At 48.0% G+C, this 6,288-nt stretch overlaps 1 long non-coding RNA gene across 1 annotated transcript; it reads left to right on the top strand.

Moving 5' to 3' along the window:
• Nucleotides 1–765: 765 nt before the first annotated feature.
• Nucleotides 766–2,045, top strand: LOC123066333 (uncharacterized). The gene is made up of 2 exons (XR_006431311.1): nt 766–1,190; nt 1,406–2,045. It is a non-coding gene; the product is annotated as an uncharacterized lncRNA (long non-coding RNA).
• The last annotated feature ends 4,243 nt before the right edge of the window (nt 2,046–6,288 follow it).

Genomic DNA, 6,288 nt, shown 5'->3' with positions numbered 1-6,288 from the left:
TATGGTCTGACTTGTCTTCGTGGATTTGATGGTGCATGTGGTCTTTGGCCAAGCAGTGTGGGGGATGATGGACATTAGGTGTTGGGTATGGTTGTCAGGCGATCATGTGTGTTTGGGTTGCATGTTGTGTGAGTAGTCCACGTGTAGTTGGTCTGTATAGGTTTTCGTTCGGTTTTCCGTTAATTAACTGGGCAATTCTCTTCTCCTTAATTAATCGATGAGCAAATCTTTTGCCTCCGTTTCGAAAAAAGAAAACCTCAAAAAAAAACAGAACCTAGAGTGGCTTGGGTGACCCAAATTCTCTTGCATCGAAACGTGCACCAAGCTAGCTAGCTCCGTCTTGCCGCATCACGGTCGTTGACGGCTACATCTTTGTACTGTTGTCTATCTGGTCTCAGCTCGACATGTACTACTTCTGCCTTGTGACTAAATATACAGATTAGTTAGCTACCCGCCTTCTTTCCACTGCTAACTAATCAGGCGCCTGTCCCGAGCCTAGGCTAAGAGCACCTCCAAGAGACGTGATGTTGCGCGGCGCGCTATTCTTTTTACAATGCCAAAAATAGCGTTTTAGCGCGTTGTGCTGGTGTGTTTACCAGAAGCGCAAAAACACGCACCCAATCTGGCGGCCCCGCCTGCAGCCAGGGGTGAAGCCCTGTAGGGGCCGACCTGGGCCATAGCCCGCCCAGGAATTTGGGCAAATTTTTTTTACCTATATGTCATCTTAGCCCAGCCCACGCACGACACATCATCCCCATCCTTCGTTCACGCACGCGTAGGCAGTCACGCACCTTCCCCAATTCCCCAACTTCTTCTCAGTCTCAGCATGTAGCCACGCGCCCACGCCGCCGACGCTGACCGCGGTGGACAGGGAGGGAGCACCGTCCACCGGAGTGCTGCCCGCTGTCTAGCGGAGCAACCGCCGCGGCGACGCCCGCCTGGATCTTGCCTCGCCCTCGCCGCCTCGGCCCTACCCTGCCCCTCCAGCCCCTGCTCCCACCGCTCATCGTCCACCGACCACCGGCGTGCGTGCTGCCGGGTGCCGGCCATCCAATCTTGCGGCTGGGTGTTCTCCTCCAACTCCATGGTTGGCGCATGATCTGAGCGAGCCCCTTCGGTGTTCTGTCGCTGGTGTACACATGAATTAGCCTCCCCGCATCACACTTTACACAGCAGCAGCTAGCTAGCAGGTACTCCCTCCGTCCGAAAATACTTGTCATCAAAATGGATACCTTTTATCCATTTTAATAACAAGTATTTCCGGACGGAGGGAGTATAAATCTTCCCCCAAATTCTTAATTTGATAAGAAATAGCCCGATTTGTTCAGTTCCATACATCCAGTGATCTATCTTACTAGTTATAATTAAAGACTGATGATCTAATCTTATGCAAATTGCAACATAGGTAGTCATGGGCAAGGAAAATCAGACTCAGAGAAGAATCGATTTGGTTTTCAAAAGGAAAAGAGATGGCATAAGTGAAGTTGAGGAAGACTTTGTATTGCCCTTGCTTGAATTGGAACAACAACAGACTGAACAACAACATAACCAAGATGGAGGAGTTCGAACAAATGAAGCAGTTACATTCCTAGGCATTGAGTTCTTGCAGCGAGACCCTGGATTGCGCCCTCAAATTTGGCAATATCCAACAAAATGGAGAGATACTGTGATGAGAGCATATTTGATGTTAGGTCCTATGCAACCCCGTCCGGAGAACTATAAACCTTCAGGTGAACCAGGGCATCAGCGCCGCTTCCAGTATAGTTGGTTTGGTGATTTTCCATCATGGCTAGAGTACTCAGAGGACAAAAATTTCTAGTGTGTGAGCAGGACTGTATGTGAGTAAGTCCAATTGTACTGTCTCAACACTTTTGTATTAGATAACTTAATAGTGGAGTTGATTTCTAGAATGTAAGCAGGACTGTATGTGCTGTCTCTACACTTTTGTGTTAGATAACTTAATGTACTTGATGGTTGAACTGTACTTTGGCACATGTATTGTACATATTATATATATACATATTTGCTAGCCCGATCTTTTAACATGCCCTGATGATTCGGAATTTGAAAAAAAAAATGTGCTCTTCTTTAGTCTGGCCCGCCCAACTTTTCCTTTCAAGCTCCGCCACTGCCTGCAGCAGCCCAGGTTTTGCAGTGGGTGCATCAAATACGCAGTGCGCGATGCAGTTTTTTCAAGCGCGATGAACCTATTTACCACGCGCGGGATTATAGCGCGGCTGCTCGAGCGCTACTTTCGGTCGCGCACGAGCTATATAGCCGTTTTTCTAGCGCGCGGCTTATCTAGCGCATCTGTTGGAGATGCTCTAAGTACTCTTACTTTCTCTCTCGGCCTTTCCGATGCTTCACATGTACGTAGGGCGCGTTTGGTTGCCAGCATGGCCACTTTGCATATTTGTCTCAGTTAGGCCAGGCTGAAAAAACACAGGCAAAAAATCACCATCTACACATGCTTTGGCTGCCTGCCTTAGGGAGCCTTTTGCCTAGCGTTTGGTTATTTGCATTGGCTGGAGTGATGCAAGTGCCCAGTGTTTCATTGTATACAGACAACGTGATTAAGAGTTAACAACTACGCATGACACACAAAGTTATAATAAAGTTCCTTCGCAGAGTGCTCGCGGTGGCAGCGCCGGTGTAGGCCGCAGGCGAGGAGGTCGAGAGGAATGATGACGGAGGCGGCACCGGGCACAATGTGGCGACCATCCTGCAAGGTTGACGTTGATCCCGTCGGCGGTGCGGCAAACCCGTTGTTAGCGTCGCCGCCGCAATGGGGAGGGACGCATAGGAGGGCACTGAGGCAGAGGACGACGAAGGAGAAATCCAGTGCACATGTCATGACAACGTCAATTTACTAGGACACGGGAGAGTAGGCCAATAGGAATGACGCCGACGACAGTGCAAGTGTAGTAGGACACGGGTGAGGAGGCCGAGAGAAATTATGTCTGCGATGGCGCCAGTGCAGCAGGAAGTGGAAAGGAGGCCGAGATGAATGACGCCAGCGGTGGTGATAGTGCGGCAGGGCGCGGGAGAGGAGACCGAGAGAAACGACGCCTCCTGGGAAAGGAGGCCGAGATGAATGCCGTCAGCGGTGGTGCTAGTGCTGCAGGGCGCGGGAGAGGAGACCGAGAGAAACGACGCCGGTAGTGGTGCGAGTGCAGCAGAACGTGCAAGAGGGTGCCAAGAGGAACGACGTCGGCGGTGGTGCTAGTGCAATAGGACATGGGAAAGGAGGCCGAGAGGAACGACGCCGATGGTTGTGCAAGTGCAACAGGACGCAGGAGAGGAGGCTGGGAGGAACGACGCGGGCGGTGGTGCGAGTGCAGTAGGAAGCGGGAGAGAAGGCCGAGAGGCACAATGCCGACGGTGCTATAAGTGCACCAGGACGCATGAGAGGAGACCGATAAAAACGCCATCGATTGTTGTGCGAGTGTAACAGCGCGCGGTAGAGGAGGCCGAGAGGAATGACGCGAGCGATGGTGCTAGTGCAGAAAGACACGACAGAGCAGGCCGAGAGGATGACATCAGCGGTGGTGCTAGTGCAACATGAGCGAGAGAGGAGGTTGAGAGGAACGATTAAAAGGGATGAAGGAGATTAAGGAGTGTCATCAAAACAAATCACACATATACATATACACAATCCACAAGGTAGATGTGGATCTACTCAACTATGATCATTGAAACAGAAAACATGCAACACGAAAGTCGTGTAAAACTACGAGATGAAGGTACTAGTCAAACAAAATTTTAAAAGGTCAACTGATCATGAAGAATTTGACATAATTCATAAAAAATAGCTCCAAACATGAACATGAAATTGAACATTTACGGTTGTCGAAACTATGAACTGGTCGCTTGAATGATACCATGACATCGATGTGCATTTTGTGTGTATAAAGCTTAGTTTTAATTGAAGTACATTATCTAGATTTTAAGAAAGAAATTAGGGAAGAAGATTAGTGGAGGTACAAAACAAATCACGTACAGGGTGTCTACTAGCTCACATCCTCTGCATCATCTCGTGCAACCGAGCCTATCCATGTGCACTTGGTATGGCTCGACTCAGCCTGCCTCACTAGAAATGGCCGATTCGCCCCTAGCGGGCCTGATTGAGAAGTTCTTTAAGTTTCCAGCCAAACAAACAACCGGTTTTCTTTCCGCGTGGACATGGTTGGGATGCATGCGGGCTAGTGGCGTCGTTGGGGGTCTTCCTGGGACTTCCCTGAAATACTCAAGATTTTCGCCTAAAAAACTACTAGTTATGATATACAGATTACGAATGCAGCCTAAATACTCCACCTTAGCCACGCACGGGACCAGACCGGCGTCTGGTTAGGCGCGTGAGCAGTCGAGGTCGAGCGCCCCCGATTCAATCGATCCCCTCCCCTTGGACCCTTTCCTCAATTCCTCTAACCTAGCTCGGCTGAAGGCGTCTGGCCCTCTCCTGCCCCTCCCCCGAGGTCTGGCTCTGGTGGCCAGGCCGGCCATCTCCAACCTCTCTATCGCCCCTACGGCCGGCCCTCTCCCTCCCCTTCCACCACCCTCCGGCCCTCTGCTCCCGTCGTTTGTCCTCCACCCAACTCTGCCATATGCCTCTGCGCAGTACCACCTCTGTGGCTCAGGCGCTCCGGCGGTCCGGCCTCCCCAGCGCGGTAGCACCCTCCGGCAGTCCGAGTCTGTGCCATCCACATCCATCTGCATCCAGTTTAGCATCCAGCCATCTACCAAGGTATTCTTCCCTCTCTTTCCTAAAAAAATCTGAAGATTTTTCAGTGATTGCTTGTACACTGAAACTGAACTACTTAGTACTTAGTATTTACTATGTGACTCATTTGGTGCTTACTATGTAAATTGAAATTGCTTTCAATGTTCAACAGTTCATGCCACATTGCCACTGATTTTACTCTGTTTATGTAATTGTGATGTAGATGAAAAACAAGGATGCTAGCTTATTTGAACTGTGGGACAAATCTTCAAAGGCAAGAAAGTTAACTTCTACATCCACACCAACTCCTCTTTCTATGGAGGTTGAGAGCAATCAGCAGCTAGCACTAGTGCAAACACGTGATGAAACTCCACAACCGGAGAGGGAGAGAGGCTCCCCGACCCTAATTGTAGAAGATGATGAAATGGTTGATGAAGATGATGAATCAATGCCCCAATTTGCAGCAGATTTGACAGCTCTCGAACGTGATCCTGGCAAGCGAGTTCCCATATCTTCGTATCATGTCAATGACCAGGATAGAGTTCGAAGGAGATACATTGACTTGGGAGCTTGTCAACCAAAGGATCATAAGTTTGAGATCAGAGATTTTAGTGGACATCCTTGTCGCTTTTGCCCTACTCGGTTTAAGGATCATAAGTGTCTTGAGTTTGGTGTGCAAAAAGAGGCTGCTTTCTGCTTTGTTTGTTACTTGTTCAAGGATAATACAAAAAGTCCCAGAGGAGATGCATTTGTGAACGGTGGGTTTAATAATTGGAACATGAAACCAAGATTGAAGAAGCATAGTGGTGCTGTTAGTAGTGCTTATGCTGAAGCTCAAGAAAAGTATAATATGTTCAGTACACCTACAACATCAATTAGAGAGTCCATTGCTTCAAACACCACATAATACAATATATAAGCTCCATGTCACATGGACGCTCAAGTGTTTGAGATTCCTATTGCACCAAGGTTTGGCATTTAGAGGGCATGATGAAAGTGATGACTCACTAAATAAAGGAAATTTCCTTGAGCTTTTAAATTGGCTAGCAGGAAATTTTGAAGAGGTTGATAGGGTAGTTCTAAAGAATGCTCCACAAAACTGTAAGATGACTTGCCATGATATACAACAAGAGTTGATCAAATGTTGTGCCCAACTGACTACTAAACTAGTCATTGAAGATCTTGATGGTGAACATTTTGTTGTACTTGCAGATGAGTCTAGTGATGTGTACCAGAATGAACAATTAGTTGTTTGCTTGCATTATGTGGATAATAAAGGAAGGACAGTTGTGAGATTCTTGGTCTTGCCCATGTTGAAGACACTTCCTCTTTGACACTTAAAGCTGCAATTGAGGACATGCTTATGAAGTACAATTTGAGATTTGCAATGGTCCGTGGGCAAAGATATGATGGGGCTAGTAACATGAAGGGTAATGCTAATGGCATGAAGAAACTAATTATGGATGAGTCTCCTTATGCCTATTATGTCCATTGCTTTGCCCATCAACTACAATTAACTATTGTTGATGTTGCCAAGGAGAGTGGTGATTGTAATTGGTTCTTTCAAC

The sequence above is a fragment of the Triticum aestivum genome, chromosome 3B (assembly GCF_018294505.1).
Source record: "Triticum aestivum cultivar Chinese Spring chromosome 3B, IWGSC CS RefSeq v2.1, whole genome shotgun sequence".
Classification (NCBI taxonomy): Eukaryota; Viridiplantae; Streptophyta; class Magnoliopsida; order Poales; family Poaceae; genus Triticum; species Triticum aestivum.
The sequence above is the reverse complement of the archived record's forward strand: the minus strand, read 5'-3'. Positions and strand labels throughout refer to the sequence as shown.